Genomic DNA, 17,689 nt, shown 5'->3' with positions numbered 1-17,689 from the left:
TCAACACAACTGGAAACATGGAAATGAGGTCAGACAGAGGGAACTCCGGGGAAGCCTTCTACTTCTGGCTCCAGAGGGATTGTGGAAATCTGCCCCCAACTCCTCTGCCCCTTTCTTTATTCTCTTGTGCCCCAGTCCCCAGGCAATCTGGCTGTGGTGGTGGAGGTGGCAGCTTCAGTTACTGGAACCAGCAAGAATGAAACGCCAGAGAGGGAAACTTCTCTGTTTTCTGGGGATGCGGTTTCAAGAGGATAGGACAGACCCTCATTGTTTTGTTTTGTTTTGTTTTGTTTTCACTCTCTGTCCTCCTTGTTTTTGAGCCAGGATATGAGTCTAATCACAAAATTCCATAACAGCATGACAGTGGGATAATTAGAGCCCCAAGTTTCTGGCCAGGGAACCAAAAAGGATGGGGGCAGAGAACAAAAAAGTACCAGGAAGACTGCATGGGGCAGGGATTCAGGAAAGAGACCTCACAAATTTGTTTTTGAACTCCAGGGCTCACCCTGTGCAGGTGAGGACTGGATTCTAACTAATATTATCTGTAGTTGTAGCCCCCATTTCAGTCATATTTTGTTGACCTTCTCATTGTATTTTTATCTTTTATTTTTATTTGTTTCTACTCTTCTTTTTAAATTTTAATTTTTCCTGCTTTATTGAGATATAATTGACATATAATATTGTATAAGTTTAAAGTGTACAACATGTTGACTTGATACACTTATATATTGCAAAATGATTACCACTATAGCATTAGCTAAAACCTCTATTCCATCACGTAATTCACTTTTCTTTTTTCGTGGTGAGAATATTTAGGATATATTCTCTTAGCAACTTTCAAGTATATAATACAGAATTGTTAGCTATAATCACCATGCTATACATTAGATCCCTAGAACTTGTTAATCTTATAACTAGTAGTTTGTACCATTTGACCAATAGCTCCCTATTTCTCCCATGTCCAGCCCCTGGTAACCACTAATCTACTGTTTCTCTGAGTTTGGCTTTTTGAGATTCCACACATAAGTAATTATCACACAGTAATTGTCCCTCTGTCTGACTTACTTCACTTAGCATAATGCCCTCAAGTTTCACCCAAGTTGTTGCAAACAGGAGTACCTTCTTTCTTATGGCTGAGTAGTATTACATTGTGTGTGTGTGTGTGTGTGTGTGTGTATATATATATATATATATATACCCGTGTACATAAATGTACCCCCATTTTCATTATCCACTGATCTGTTGATGGACACTTAGGTGGTTTCCATGTCTTGGTTATTGTGAATAATGCTGCAATGAACATAGGGGTGCAGATATCTCTTCAAGATCCTGTTTTCTGTTGCCTATTGTCTTTTCCTTCCTTTGGGTTTATTCTGTTAATCATATACTAACATCCTAAGATGGATATGTAAGTCACGAATTTTGAGGCTCTCTTCTCTTTTAATATTAGCATTTGAGGCTCTAAAACTCCCTTAAAGCACTTTTACCATATCTCATAGGTTCTGATATCTAGTGTTTCCTCTATCAATTCTGTTTTTCTTAATTTTCAGAATTTGCTGTAATTTTTTCTTTAATTGAAGAGTTATTTATTCCTACTTGTGTGTGTGTGTGTGTTAAATTTCCATATGTTCAAGGATATTTTTAATTTTTAAACTTATCATCTAGCATAATTGTATTATGGTTAGATATTATGAGATCTGAAATTTTTTGAGGATCTCTCTATTGGCTGTTATATGTTATAGGATAAGTTTTTATAAATGTTCCACATGTGCATGATAAAATTGTATATTCCCTAAAGAATGCAGAAATAACTATATGAGTTTCTCTCTCTCTCATCTCTTTATATATATAATCTCCATTAAATCAATCTTGTTATTGTTTCTTCTATGTCTTGGCTAAATTGATATTGTGTAACCTCTAACTAATCAAGAAAGATGTGTTGAAATTCCCCACTATGATAATGAATTAATATAGTACTATCTGTTGTTTGATACATATATTTTGAGTCTATTTCATTGGTGCATACATGTTTAAAATTGCTATACTTCCTTAATGGATTGAACCTTTTTGTTGTGTCATGACTGTCTCCACTCCCAATATTTTTTGTCTTAAAATCTATTTTATTTAATATAGCTATCGATGTTGATTTGATTGGGATTTTCCTGATAGGTCTTGTTTTCCCCATTCTTTTGCCTTCAACTTTTGCATGTCCTAATGCTTTAATCCTTTCTCATGTAAATTCTTTAAATCTGGATTTGGGCTTTTTATACAATTTATTAATCTGTATCTTTGAATTGGTAGTTTTCTTCTATTCATATCTATCATAATTATTGATATCTTTGTTATAGCTAACATCTTAATTTCTTATTTCAATGTGTCCCTATTATTCTACATTTCTTTTTACTCCTGTCTTATTTACTTAACTGAAGCTATGTCTCACCCTGAGTAAGGCGACGGCTCTCTCATCCCCCATCTCCCCCTCCTTCCAATACCTATAATGTTGATCAAACCAATGCCCTGGATTTTACTTAAAATGTGGTCCAAGGACCAGCAACATCAGCAACTCCTGGGCTTTTACTAGAATTGCAGAACTTTGGGCCCCACTGCAGACCTACTGAATCAGAATCTGCATGTAAACAAGAGCTCCAGGTATCATATGCACAGTAAAATTAGAGAGTCACTAATATCAGTGGGGGATTTGTTCCAGGATGCCCATGGGTACCAAAATCCACAGATGATCAAGTCTCTTATATAAAATGGTGTAGTAAAGTGAGTCCTCTATAGTGGATGCAGAACCCACAGATATGGAGGGCTGACTGTAATTAGTTATTACAGATATATTTTCCTTTTTTCTTTGACCTTTGTTATTCTTTTAAACAATAACAACCATTACTAAGTTATATATTTGATAAACTTTATTTTATATATCTCCTCCAACATCTCCAAATTTGTCTTTCCTCTTCTTTTAAGCACTTACCTAAAAGTGTTTTATATGCATCTTTGTGTAGCAAAGCTTTTAAAATGTTGTATGCCTCAAGATGGCAGTGTGGGAAGATGTGGAGTTAGCATCACCCCACAACTAGGGCGCCTTCTGGCCACTGGGCGGGGACTATGATGTCCAAGGAGACACAGAACCCCAAAGTGAACTGGTGGCTCTTGGGATCTTTGGTTGGGCCAAAGCTCCTGCAGTGGGAGCTCCAAGTCCGAACCACTGGACTAACAGAGAACCTCAGACCCCAGGGAATATTCATTGGAGTGAGGTCTCATGGAGTTCCTCATCTCAGCACCAAGGCCCAGCTCTACCCAGTAGCCTACAAACCCCAGTGTTGGAACCCTCAGGCCAAACAACCAGTAAGACAGGAACACAATCTCACTTAAAAAAAAAAAGAGAGAGAGAGACAGCAAAAAAATATGTCACAGAGAAAGGAGCAAGGTAAAAACTTACAAGACCAAATAAATGAAGAGGAAAGAGGCAATCTACCTGAAAAAGAATTCAGAGTAATGATAGTAAAGATGATCCAGAATCTCGGAAATAGAATGGAGGCATGGGTTGAGAAAATATAACAAAGGTTTAACAAAGATTTAGAAGAAATAAAGAACAAACAGGGAGATGAACAACACAATAACTGAAATGAAAAATGCACTAGAAGGAATCAGTAACAGAATAACTGAGGCAGAAGAACGAATAAGTGAGCTGGAAGACAAAGTGAGAGAAGTAAGTGCTGAGGAGCAGCATAAAGAAAGAAGAATGAAAAGAATTGAAGACAATCTCAGAGACCTCTGGGACAACATTAAATGCACCAACATTCAAATTATAGGGGTCTCAGAAAAAGAAGAGAAAAATAAAGGGTCTGAGAAAATATTTGAAGAGATTATAGTTGAAAACTTCCCTAGCATGGGAAAGAAAATAGTTACCCAAGTCCAGGAAGCACAGAGAGTCCCATACAGGATAAAGCCTAGGAAAAACACACCAAGACACATATTAATCAAGCTAACAAAAATTAAATTCAAAGAAAATGTATTAAAAGCAGCAAGGGAAAAACAAAAAATAACATACAAAGGAATCCCCATATGTTATCAGCTGATTTTTCAGCAGAAACTCTGCAGGCCAGAAGGGAGTGGCAGGATATACTTAAAGTGATGAAAGAGAAAAACGTACAACCAAGATTACTCTACCCAGCAAGGATCTGATTCACATTTGATGGAGAAGTCAAAAGCGTTTCAGACAAGCAAAAGCTAAGAGAATTCAGCAGCACCAAACCAGCTTTACAACAAATTCTAAAGAAACTTCTCTAAGCAGGAAACACGAGAGAAGAAAAAGACCCACAAAAACAAACCCAAAACAATTAAGAAAATGGTAATAGGAACATACATATCTATAATAACTTTGAATGTAAGTGGATTAAATGTCCCAACCAAAAGACACAGACTGGCTGAATGAATACAAAAACAAGACCCGTATATATGCTGTCTACAAGAGACCCACTTCAGACGTAGGGACACATACAGACTGAAAGAGAAGGGATGGAAAAAGATATTCCATGCAAATGGAAATCAAAAGAAAGCTGGAGTAGCTATACTCATATCAGATAAAATAGACTTTAAAATAAGATTGTGACAAGAGATAAGGAGGGACACTACATAATGATCAAAGGATCAATCCAAGAAGAATATATAACAATCGCAAATATTCATGCACCCAACATAGGAGCACCTCAATACATAAGGCAAATGCTAACAGCCATAAAAGGAGAAATCGACAGTAACACAATAATAGTAGGGAGCTTTAACACCCCACTTACACCAATGGACAGATCATCCAAATAGAAAATAAATAAGGAAACACAAGCTTTAAATGACACAATAGACCAGATAGATCTATTTGATATTTAGAGAATATTACACCCAAAAGTGACAGAATACACTTTCTTCTCAAGTGCACATGGAACATTCTCCAGGATAGATCACAACTTGGGTCACAAATCAAGCCTAGGAAAAGTTAAGAAAATTGAAATCTGATCAAGCATCTTTTTTGACCATAACGCTGTGAGATTGGAAATCAATTACAGGGAAAGAACTGTATAAAGCACAAATACATGGAGGCTAAACAGTGCACTACTAAATAACCAAGAGATCACTGAAGAAATCAAAGGAGAAATTTAAAAATACATAGAAACAAAGGAAAACGAAAACACAATGACCCAAAACATACGGTACACAGCAAAAGCGGTTTTAAGAGGGCAGTTTACAGCAATACAATCTCACCTCAAGAAACAAGAAAAATCTCAAATAAACAATCTAACCCTACACTTAGAACAACTAGAGAAAGAAGAACAAAGAAAACACAAAGTCAGTAGAAGGAAAGAACTCATAAAGATCAGAGCAGAAATAAATGAATAGAAACAAAGAAAACAATAGCAAAGATCAATAAAACTAAAAGCTGGTTCTTTGAGAAGATAAACAAAATTGATAAACCCTGAGCCAGACTAATCAAGAAAAAAAGGGAGAGGATGTAAAACAATAAAATTAGAACTGAAAAAGGAGAAATCACAACTGACACTGAAGAAATACAAAGGATTATAAGAGACTACTACAAACAAGTATATGCCAATAAAATGGACAAACACAAAGAAATGGACAAATTCTTGGAAAGGTACAATTTTCCGAGGGTGAACAAGGAAGAAATAGAAAATATAAACAGACCAATCACAAGCACTGAAATTGAGACTGTGATTAAAAATCTTCCAACAACAACAAAAAAATCTTCCAACAAACAAAAGCCCAGGACCAGATGGTGTCACATGCGAATTATATCAAACATTTAGAGAAGAGCTAACACCCATCCTTCTCAAACTCTTCCAGAAAATTACAGAGAGAGAAACAGTCCCAAACTCATTCTACGAAGCCACCATCACCCTGATACCCAAATCGGAAAAAGATATCACTAAAAAAGAAAATTATAGACCAATGTCACTGATGAACATAGATGCAAAACTCCTGAACAAAATAGTAGCAAACAGAATCCAACAGCACATTAAAAGGATCGTACACCATGATCAAGTGGGATTTATCCCAGGGATGCAAGGATTCTTCAATATATGCAAATCAATCAATGTGATACACCACATTAACAAATTGAGGAATAAAAACCATATGATCATCTCAATAGAGGCAGAAAAAGCTTTTGACAAAATTCAACACCAATTTATGACAAAAACTCTCCAGAAATGGGCATAGAGTGAACCTACCTCAACATAATAAAGGCCATATATGACAAACCCACAGCCAACATCATCCTCAATGGTTTAAAACTGAAAGCACATCCACTGAGATCAGGAACAAGACAAGGATGTCCACTCTCGCCACTCTTATTCAACATAGTTTTGGAAGTCCTAGCCATGGCAATTAGAGATGAAAAAGAAATAAAAGTAATACAAATTGGGTAATAAGAAGTAAAATTGTCACTGTTTGCAGATGACATGATACTATACATAGAAAACCCTAAATCAGCCACCAGAAAGCTACTAGAACTAATCAATGAATTTGGTAAGGTTGCAGGATGCAAAATTAATGCACAGAAATCTCTGGCATTCCTATACACCAAACAATGAAAACTCAGAAAGAGAAATTAAGGAAACAATCCTATTTACCATAACAACAAAAAGAATAAAATACCTAGGAATAAACCTGCCTAAGGAGGTGAAAGACTTGTACTCAGAAAACTATAAAATACGGATGAAAGAAATCAAAGATGTTATAAACAGATGGAGAAATATACCATGTTCTTCAATTGGAAGAATCAATATTGTGAAAATAACTATACTACCAAAGCAATCTACAGATTCAATGCAATCCCTATCAAACCACCAATGGCATTCTTCACAGAATTAGAACAAATAATCTTACAATTTGTATGGAAACACAAAAGACCCTGAATAGCCAAAGCAATCTTGAGAAAGTAAAATGGAGTTGGAAGAATCAGGCTCCCTTACTTCAAACTATACCACAAAGCTACAGTAATCAAGAGAGTATGGTACTGGCAAAAAAACAAATATAGATCAACGGTACAAGATAGAATGCCCAGAGATAAACCCATGCACATATGGGCACCTAATTTACGACAAAGGAGGCAAGAACATACAATGGAGAAAAGACAGCCTGTTCAATAAGTGCTGCTGGGAAAACTGGACAGCTACATGTAAAAGAATGAAATTAGAACACTACCTAACATCATACACAAAAATAAACTCTAAATGGATTAGAGACTTAAATATAAGACCAGACACTATAAAACTTTTAGAGGAAAACATAGGAAAAACACTCTTTGACATAAACCACAGCAAGATCTTTTTTGACCCACCTCCTAGAGTAAGAGAAATAAAAACAAACACAAATGGGACTTAATTAAACTTGAAAGCTTTTGCACAGCAAAGGAAACCATAAACAAGACAAAAAGACAACCCTCAGAGTGGAAGAAAATATCTGCAAATGAAACAACAGACAAAGGATTAATCTCCAAAATATACAAACAGCTCATGGAGCTCAATATCAAAAAAAAAAAAGAATCCAGTTAAAAAATGAGCAGAAGACCTAAATAGACATTTCACCAAGGAAGACATACAGATGGCCAAGAGGCACATGAAAAGATGCTCAACATCACTAATTATTACAGAAATGCAAATCAAAAATACAATGCGGTATCACCTCACATCAGTCAGAATTGCCATCATCAAAAAACCTACAAATAATAAATTCTGGAGAGGGTGTGGAGAAAAGGGAACCCTCTTGCACTATTGGTGGGAATGTAAATTGATACAGTCACTATGGAGAACAATATGGAGGTTCCTTAAAAAGCTAAAAATAGAAATACCATACAACCCAGCAATCCCACTCCTGGGCATATACCCTGAGAAAAACATAATTCCAAAAGAGTCATGTACCACAATGTTCATTGCAGCTCTATTTACAACAGCCAGGACATGGAAGCAACCTAAGCGTCCATCAACAGATGAATGGATAAAGAAGATGTGGCACATATATATAATGGAATATTACTCAGCCATAAAAAGAAATGAAATTGAGTTATTTGTAGTGAGGTGGATGGACCTACAGACTGTCATACAGATTGAAGTAAGTCAGAAAGAGAAAAACAAATACAGTATGCTAACACATATATATGGAATCTAAAAAAAAATGGTTGTGAAGAAACTAGGGGCAGGACAGGAATAAAGACGCAGACGTGCAGACGTAGAGAATGGATTTGAGGACACGGGGAGGAGGAAGGGTAATCTGGGACAAAGTGAGAGAGTAGCATTGACATATATACACTACCAAACGTAAAATAGATAGCTAGTGGGAAGCAGCCGCATAGCACAGGGAGATCGGCTTTGTGCTTTGTGACGACCTAGAGGGGTGAGATAGGGAGGATGGAAGGGAGGCTCAAGAGGGAGGGAATATGGGGACATGTGTATGCATATGGCTGATTCTCTTTTTTGTGCAACAGAAACTTAACACAGTATTGTGAAGCAATTATACTCCAATAAAGATCTATTAAAAAATATTGTATGCCTGAGAATATTTTTATCATGTCCTCTTATATACCTTGTTGGATATAAAATACTATGTTCACAGTTATTTTCCTTCAATTCTTTGAAAACAACCATTTGCAACCAGTGCTGTTGAAAATTCTGACATCAGTCTGATTCTTCTTCCTTTGTATGACATCTTTTTTTTTTTTCTCTGTTTAGAATTTTGTCTTTGTATTCTTATATTTCACGATAATATGTGCAGGTATGGCTTTAAAAAAACAAATCTCTCTTCTTTTGGCACTTTCCAGGCCCTTTCAGTATGAAGCAGTTAAAAATGCTTAGTTCATTCTGTATATGTCTTCAAATATTTTTCTCATCCCCATTTTTTTTCTCTCTTTCTCTGTCTTGTTATTCTGGGTGTCAGCCCTTTTGTGCCCATCTTCCATTTCTCTTGGCTTGTCTTTTACAGTCTCCTTTCTATCCTTCCAACTTCTGGAGGATTTCCTCAGTCTGGCCTTCAAATTCATCAGTTTATTTCTCATTTCAATATTCTGCTCTTTATTCTGTCATTTTCTGTTTCAATCATTTTTTTTTTACACACTATTTATTTATTTAAATTTTTTTTTTTTTGCGGTACACAGGCCTCTCACTGTTGTGGCCTCTCCCGTTGCGGAGCACAGGCTCCGGACGTGCAGGCTCAGCGGCCATGGCTCACGGGCCTAGCCGCTCCGAATCGTGTGGGATCTTCCTGGACCGGAGCATGAACCTGTGTCCCCTGCATCGGCAGGCGGACTCTCAACCACTGCACCACCAGGGAAGCCCTACACAGTATTTTTTAAGATACATTTAAACGCTCGCTTTGTTTGCTCTAATATATTTTGCTTCCAACTGGAATCTGGAATCCAGGATATGTTTTCCTTGTGAAATCTTCAGAATGTCTTGTGAGCTCATCCCCTTCCCACTCCAGGATACTGATTACTCTGTAAGGCAATACATTAGGAGAAGGGCATCATTCATTCATTCAGGCCCATTCATTCAGAGTGTAGTGGGGAGGAGTGGATAAGCCCTAAGGTGATAGCAACAGGCCTCCCAAAACTATAGCCAAGCCCAGTTACCCTTTGCTCCCTCAGGTCATAGCTTTAATTTGCATCCCTTCTACCCACTCAGGAAAAGGTAACATTGGGAGGAGACACTTTTCAGGTTGTAAACTTTCAGCTTGAGTGTTTGGGCATCTGGGTGTGGAGAAGTGAGTACCAGAGTTTCAGTTCTCTCCTCCTACTTTTCTCCGTGCTCCAAGAGCACAGGACTTCTGAGCAGCCTTGATTTATTCCTGTGGACACTAAAACTCTCTGCTCATATGACTCCATCCAAATCCCTCCCATAAGAGACTTGAGCAAACTTTAGCATAACTTCTGGCAGCCCAAGGTCACATCCCTGGGACAACCCAGTCTCCTCTTGAATTCCTGTGTGGAAAAGCTCAAGGCTACCAAAAGAATTTACTCTTTGTTTCAGCCAACACCCCAAAGACTGGCCCCTGACTTCCCTCCTTTAAATCATCGTTTAAAAAACAAAGATATATATATATGTATCTCCTACAACCCAGGAGTGTCTTTCTCAAGGACCTCAATGCCATTCCTTTGAAATGTAATCATCAGGAAGGATAGAGCGTCTGTCTCTCAGTTTCTATGGGACTGTAGAAGCCTAACTTTTTAAAAAAGAATAAATTTATTTATTTACTTATAAATAGTTGTGGCTAGCGGGGGCTACTCTTCGTTGCGGTGCACGGGCTTCTCATTGCGGTGGCTTATCTCTGCTGCAGAGCACAGGCTCTAGACGTGCTGGCTTCAGTAGTTGTGGCACGTGGGCTCAGTAGTTGTGGCGCACGGGCTTAGTTGCTCCACGGCATGTGGGATCTTCCCGGACCAGGGCTCGACCCCGTGTCCCCTGCATTGGCAGGTGGATTCTTTACCACTGTGCCACCAGGGAAGCCCTAGAAGCCTAACTTTATAAATGTCAGTTAGCAGACGTGGTGACCTAATCTTTTACATTGACCAGCCCTCTTACTCCCCTTTTGTAATTTTTCACTTTCCTGACTCAGCTTGAGCCCTCCCCCGCCCCACTCCCACATTCCCCCTTTAAAACTCCCACTATCTAAGCAAATCAGGAATTGAGCTCAGCTCTTTCCCCTAGCACAGTAGTTATTGAATAAAATCTGTTTTTACCTCTTTAACTAATGTCCAGTTTTGTTTATCTTTGATAACTCTTCAACCCAAGCTCTGAATTGCTAAAGATGTGGAGAAGGCATAAGGCAAGAGCTAAGAAGAATCAAGAGAAGTATTCCTACAGCACCCCTCCATCACACACACACACACACACACACACACACACACACACACACAGAGACACACACACGCCCCATCAAGCAAAGAAATCGGGTGGCTTCCAGCCCCAGGCCAAAGCCCAAATCCCTGTCCACCCCCCAATATCACTTCAGAAAACTCTATCCCCACTCCCCATCTATCACCACAGGGGGTTCTCACACTTTTGCTCTTTTTTTGATGATTTTCCCTTAGGCTTCCTCCCTGGGGCAGCTCTCTGGGGAGCCAGCAGGGGTGCCCCTTCAGCATCTTTCTAGAAACAGAAACCCAAGGAAAGAAACATTTTTACTTGCTCCTCTTTTCTCTCAGGTCCCAGCCTGTCAACTCCTTCCTGGCTCTTTCTTCCTTAAGAACATTTTTTTTCCCCTTCTCTGTTTAAAACCCCCAACCCCAATTCTCTTTCAGCTTCTAATCCGAAAATATTCAGCTCGCTACTCCTAACCCTAACTAAATTATGATAGCTTATATTTATATATTCCAAAGCAGCTTAAAGTGATCTGTGAAATAAAGTCCAGTTTACTCCCTCTCTCTGATGTTTAGGAGAAAAAAATAAATAAATCATTGACAGAAACTGTGAATTTAGGACTTTATCAAATTCTTAAGCAGGAATTCCTCTCCTATCCTAGAACAAGCCCCACCCCATCACTCTTTCAAATGTGGTTCTGTAGCTCACTTCTTAAAAATCTGGCTTTTTCCTAGTCTATAAAAATATTTGCAGCCCATACAAATGATTATTGCCCCCCACCTCCAGTCAAATAAGAGGAGCCATATATTTCCGGCCCCCTTCCCTGTTGGGTACTAACCAGTCTCCCTCACCCTTGCTATTTACCACTTAGACCTCAGATGATTATTCCAAGTAAAGAAGTCCTTGGACTGAAAGAAGTATCTAGAACCTTGCTGCTCTGCTACTGGCCCAGGGATCAGCAGGACTGGTATTAACTGGGAGTTTGTTAGAAAAGCAGAATATCAGGTCCACCCCAGACCAACTGCATGAGAAGCTATGTGTTGGCCAAGTACTGTATAGGCCTCTGTAATTAGGGGCTGGACAAATCACTTCGGCTTAGAGAAGGCAGTTTGGTAGTCGGCAACTTGCCTTTTCACAAGATTTTCTCAAGGTAAACTGCCTCCAACTATGTTTGAGAGCACCAATTCCCTCCTCCCACTTAGAAAAAGAACCACTTCTTTATAACATATCTTGTATTGCTAATAGCTTAAACGTTTCCCCAAATGTCTGTAATAGAAGCTATTTTGAACTTAATCACTTTATGGGGCATTTGATTATCATGCATTATTCGTGAATACCATCTGTATTAAAATCCAACTGTTTTATTTAAATTAGCATTCAAAGATTAACAAGAACTCCCGTTTTAACATAATTTCAAGCAGAGATGGTTGTTTCATTGGGTACATTGGAGTTTTTTATTTTTTTACTTTTGTGTAAGTTGGCAAAGTTCTGTAATTTTTCAAAAATTTTAAATTATGTTCATTAACTACTTAGAATTTACTAAGAGTTTCTGTAGCCTGGTTGTACATTTTTAGCATAAAGTTAACTATAAGTCAAATTGTTTATTTTTGGTTTATGTATAAAACATCCATTTGTGTCACCCGTTATCTTTTCCCTCTATTACATGGAAGCAGCCAGCAGCTTCCTGGAAAAGGAATCAGAACAGCAGAGCAGAGCTGAAATCATAGGGCTGATTGACAAATGTAAAGGGGTAAGCAGAGAGGAGCTGTCGAGACAGATGAATCAGGAAAGGGAAGGATGGGAAGCAGTATGAAGAACAGAGCAGAGTGGAGAAGTCTGAAATAAAGGCAAAGGGACAAGAATTCCGGTTAAGAGGCACTGACAAAATGAATGATCGTCCTTGCAGTGGGAGAAATATGTTCAGTCGTTACACACTTGTACTCTTTTTACAACACCATACGGGGACGGATGGTGTTCATGCTCAGGTGTAGTCATGTGACCATAGGGACAAATTCTGTCTTGAGATGAAGGCCCAAGTCTGAAATGTTCAGATTTCACAACTACACTTCCTTAATTAAGAAATATACAAGTACGTATCTGTATCTACTTCTTTCCAGATATAGGGAGATAATTTTTTCCCCTATGTGGGCTATCTAACCTTTTGAGACTTGATTTATTTGGTATTATTCTTTTAAAACTATTCCTCATGGAGAAGAAATATATATTTGTGGTTAAGAGCATGGAGTCTGGACTCAGACTCCCTAGGTTCAAATATCAGCTGTGGTTTGTGCAGCTGGGTGACTCTATGCCTCAGTTTCCTCCTCTGCAAAATGGAGATAATGGATAAACCTTCCTCTGTGAGTTCGACATTTTTAGATTCCACATTTAAATGAGATCACATGGTATTTGTCTTTCTATGTCTTGCTTATTTCACTTAGCATAACATCCTCTAGTTTTATCCATGTTGTCACAAATGGCAAGATTTCCTTCTTTTGTTATGGCTGAATAATATTCTTATATATATATTATATGTAACATTTTATTTATCCATCTTCTGTCAGTGAACACTTAGGTTGCTTCCATGTCTTGGCTATTGTGAATAATGCTGCAATGAACATGGGAGTGCACATATCTCTTTGAGATAGTGATTTCATCTCCTTTGGGTAAACATCCAGAAGTAGAATTGCTGGAACATATGGTGTTCTAGTTTTAATTTTTTTAGAAACCCCCCCATACGGTTTTCCATAATGGCTGCACCAGTTTAAATCCCTACCAACAGTGCACACGGGTTCCCTTTTCTCCTCATCCTCTCCAACACCTGTCATCTCTTGTCTTTTTGATGACAGCCATTCTAATAGGTGTGAGGTAATATATCATGGTTTTGATTTGCATTTCTCTGATGATTTGATAACTATAGTTAATAATACTGTATTATATACTTGAAACTTGCTAAGAGACTAGATCTTGTGTTCTCACTACATGCAAAAAAAGGTAACTATGTGAAGTAATGAATGTGTTAATTAGCTTAATCGTGGTAATTATTTCACAATGTATACATGTATCAAATCATCACGTTTTACCCCTTAAATATATATAATTTTTGTCAATTGTACCTCAATACACTGGGAAAAAAGAAGAAAAACCTGCCTCATTGAGTTGTTGGGAGGACTAAATGTAAAGCAGTTAGCACAGTACCTGGCATGAATCTCAGTGCATAATGAATGTTTAATATTCAAAACGAATTTTAAAATATGCATATTTGCTTGTAAATACAAAAGTTCTCTCTGGAGAATACAAGAAATTGATGAGGTTGGCTGCATGAGGGAGAGAAGCTAGGTGCTAGGGGAGGAATGCAGGAGGGAGATATTTCACACTGTATAGTCTTTTATATCTTTGGAATTTTAAACCATGTAAATGTATTGCACATGCAATGAAGCATTAAATAAATAAAGTAAAAATAGAAGGCATTCTGCTTCACTTCAACCTTTCTATTTACAGCTTTAGAATGCTTATACTTAGAGGTTTCTTATGGCATTTTGGTAAGATTTGGTGACCGTTGGTGGTATACCCATCCACAAACATTTATTGGGAGCCTGGTAAATTGCAGGCATATTGTGAAGAAGGCATAGTCCCCTCTCTCAAGGACCATACTGTCCACTTATAAAGATAACACAATTACATCAAGCAGAAGGACCAATACAAACAAGAGTTTAATTTAGAACTAAAACTCTAAGGAACATACCCACATGCTTCCATGTTCAGGCATCACAGAGGACTCATGTACACAGAGCATGTTTGGGGAAGGGACTGGAGTTTAAGCAGGATAATAATGAGTAGATGTTGTTATTGTTGGTGGGAGCAGGGTGCTTTCTAATAAGAAATAGGGAATAATGTGACAGAAAGCCAATAAGTTACTAGGTGAAGCTTCCACCCAAACCAGTTTTCCTGATTAAAAATGATGATAATAATAATAAGGAAAGGACGAAAAAGCAGACTAAATTGGCAGGCACCTTTTGCTCATCACCTTTATTCTCTTTTTTCTCCAGGATCCACACAAGATGCCTGGAGGTGGAACCACCTATTGCCACTCTTAGGACCAAAGACACAGGCTTTGGAGGTGGAGCCGGAAGCTTGAAGGAGCCTCATTCCTTCATTTCCTTGGGCAAGTGCACCCTCTCTGGATTTCTTCCTTTCCAACATCTTGTCATATGCGAAAAGTAAGATCTTATTTCATTACACGGTTATAGCCTGGTTTCTGTTACATGCAGTGAAACACAACCCAAACTAATATGGCTATATATTTTCAATAAAAACTGTATCAAGAAACTTTAGTTTTCCAAGTTCTTTACAAAGGGTTGCTGGATAAAATACAGGACACCCAGTTACATTTGAAGTTCAGATAAACAATGAATAACTTTGGTAGTATAAGTATGTCTCATGTAATATTTTCAATATACTTATACTAAAAAAATTATGCATTGTTTACTTGAAATTGAAATGTAATTGGGCATACTGTATTTTGCTTTATAAAATATGGCAGCACTCTTTACATGTCACACAAAACCTGTTTATGGCCAGATCATTCCTACCTGCAAGAGTCTTGGACATGCTGCCCACTCCAACTGCGAAACAAATGGAAGTTCTTTTACTAAGTTAAAGGGGAGGAATGCATAGGTAATTAGCAGTACCTCTCAATAGAGAAGTATTGGGTTGGCCAAAAAGGTCGTTCGGGTTTTTTCTATTAGATGTTATAGGATTTGGCTCTTGGTCCTCAGAGAGAAAAATGCAATAAGGGGAAAATCAGGTACATTCCTCTCTGAGACTATTCTCCTCCCTTTTACTTTAGAATACTTTTGTTTATATTACCCCTATAAAAGAACGTTAGTATTTCTATCATTCAACGTTTTCAGTAGTTTTAGTCGATTTCCCACGATTTCCCCCAATCATAGTGTCACTTGTTTTATATAGTTGTAATCATAATGCAGATAAAATTTTAAGCCCTACTTTTTTCTTTACAGTAAAATCTCAAAAAGTATTTACCATTTTACTGCATGCTCTTTCAAAACATAATTTTTATTGTTGCTGAATATTCCATTGAGATGATTTTTTATAATTTATTTAACCTTTTCCCCATGTTTGATCTATTTTATTCTTTTCAGAAGTTTTGCTTTATTTTTAATATTAAAATAATGATAAATATCTTTGTTGCAGTTGTTTTAGTTTTTATGGGTTAGAATTTTGAATTATGTATAAAGAACCATGTATTAGATTTGGAATCACTCTGTCAAATAATAGGATTATTTTTAGTCTTGATATATATTTTTGGTTTTAATAGTCCCTGCTTCCAGGGTTAACCTTTAGCAAAATTATGAAATTGGGTGACTTTAAATTGTCTTTGTTTTTGTAACCTTCTGTTCTGCAGATCATTTATTTTTGGTGTATCCCACATTCCTTCCCATTTTCAAGTATCCAATGCTTTTCTGCTCATTTCTCCCATTTATATCCTGCTTTCAAAAATGGATCTAATTTTAATCATTTATGTCAATTTAAAATTAAGTCAATATTTCTTGGCTCCCAGAGAATATTTGGAGAGGTAATGTACTTTAGTTACAGGCTTAGTTTAAGTATCAGGTTTGTTACTTGCTTGCTATATGTGACTTGAAGGAGTACTTCACATTTCTGAGCGTGGTTTTCTCATCAATAAAGTGAAGATGTTAACATCTTTAAGTCAGGGTTGTTATGAGGATAAAACAAGATAATTATGTAAAGATTTTGGCAAGCTGCTAGGCCCATAGTAAGCATTTAATAGATTCTAGATATTATTAATCATAATTATCGTCTTCACTTTAACTTCATTTATAATCATAGAATGAAAACATTATTTACCCATAAGGAAACTCAAGAATTTACCTCAGCTTGAATATCATACAATATCCTACTCCTAGTATTAATTCAAAATATTTTTGATGACTTTTCTTCCCCTACCATTCATTAGAGAATCCTCTATAGTGCCCTTGAAATTATGTAACGTGAATACTCATTGACCACTGTGCAAATGGTGGCCTCCATGCCAGGTTAAAATCCTGAAAACATTTTTATTTACAAAAATATCAACATAACTTTAAACATTTAATATTTACATAGAAGACAATTTTTAAAGAAACAACAAAATACGGTAAAACATATTTTCACTTTTAGATATAATGTGAATTGAAAAAAAGAAATAATGACATTGCTAGGTCTGTCCTGAGTCATCAAGACGTATCTTTGATGTAAATGTCAAAAAAAAAATGTTTTAAGATGCATGTTTCCATGAATTAACCAATATAAGCAGTAAATAGATTTTTAACAGTGAAGAATTAAAGAAAAAACTGCTAGCAATTTCCTTGGGATATTAAAAATAATTAATCATGACTGTTTATAACCATCAACTCATTTTTTTTTTTGCGGTACTCGGGCCTCTCACTGTTGTGGCCTCTCCCGTTGCGGAGCACAGGCTCCGGACGCGCAGGCTCAGCAGCCATGGCTCACGGGCCCAGCCGCTCTGCGGCATGTGGGATCTTCCCGGACCAGGGAACGAACCCGTGTCCCCTGCATCGGCAGGCGGACTCTCAACCACTGCGCCACCAGGGAATCCCCCCATCAACTCATTTTATCCTTTTGTTAATTTAAAAAATGGAGGCTCTGGCTTTATTCACTGCTTCTTTGAAACAAACAGTGCAAAACATTAGCCTGCAGAAATTAAGTAAATTTCAGCAAACATTAATATTTCCCTCAGCAACCTTACAGAGTTAAGGCATATCTCTAGCCCAAGTCAT

This window comes from Phocoena phocoena, chromosome X (genome assembly GCF_963924675.1).
Source record: "Phocoena phocoena chromosome X, mPhoPho1.1, whole genome shotgun sequence".
Taxonomy (NCBI): domain Eukaryota; kingdom Metazoa; phylum Chordata; class Mammalia; order Artiodactyla; family Phocoenidae; genus Phocoena; species Phocoena phocoena.
Note: the sequence above shows the minus strand (reverse complement) of the source record.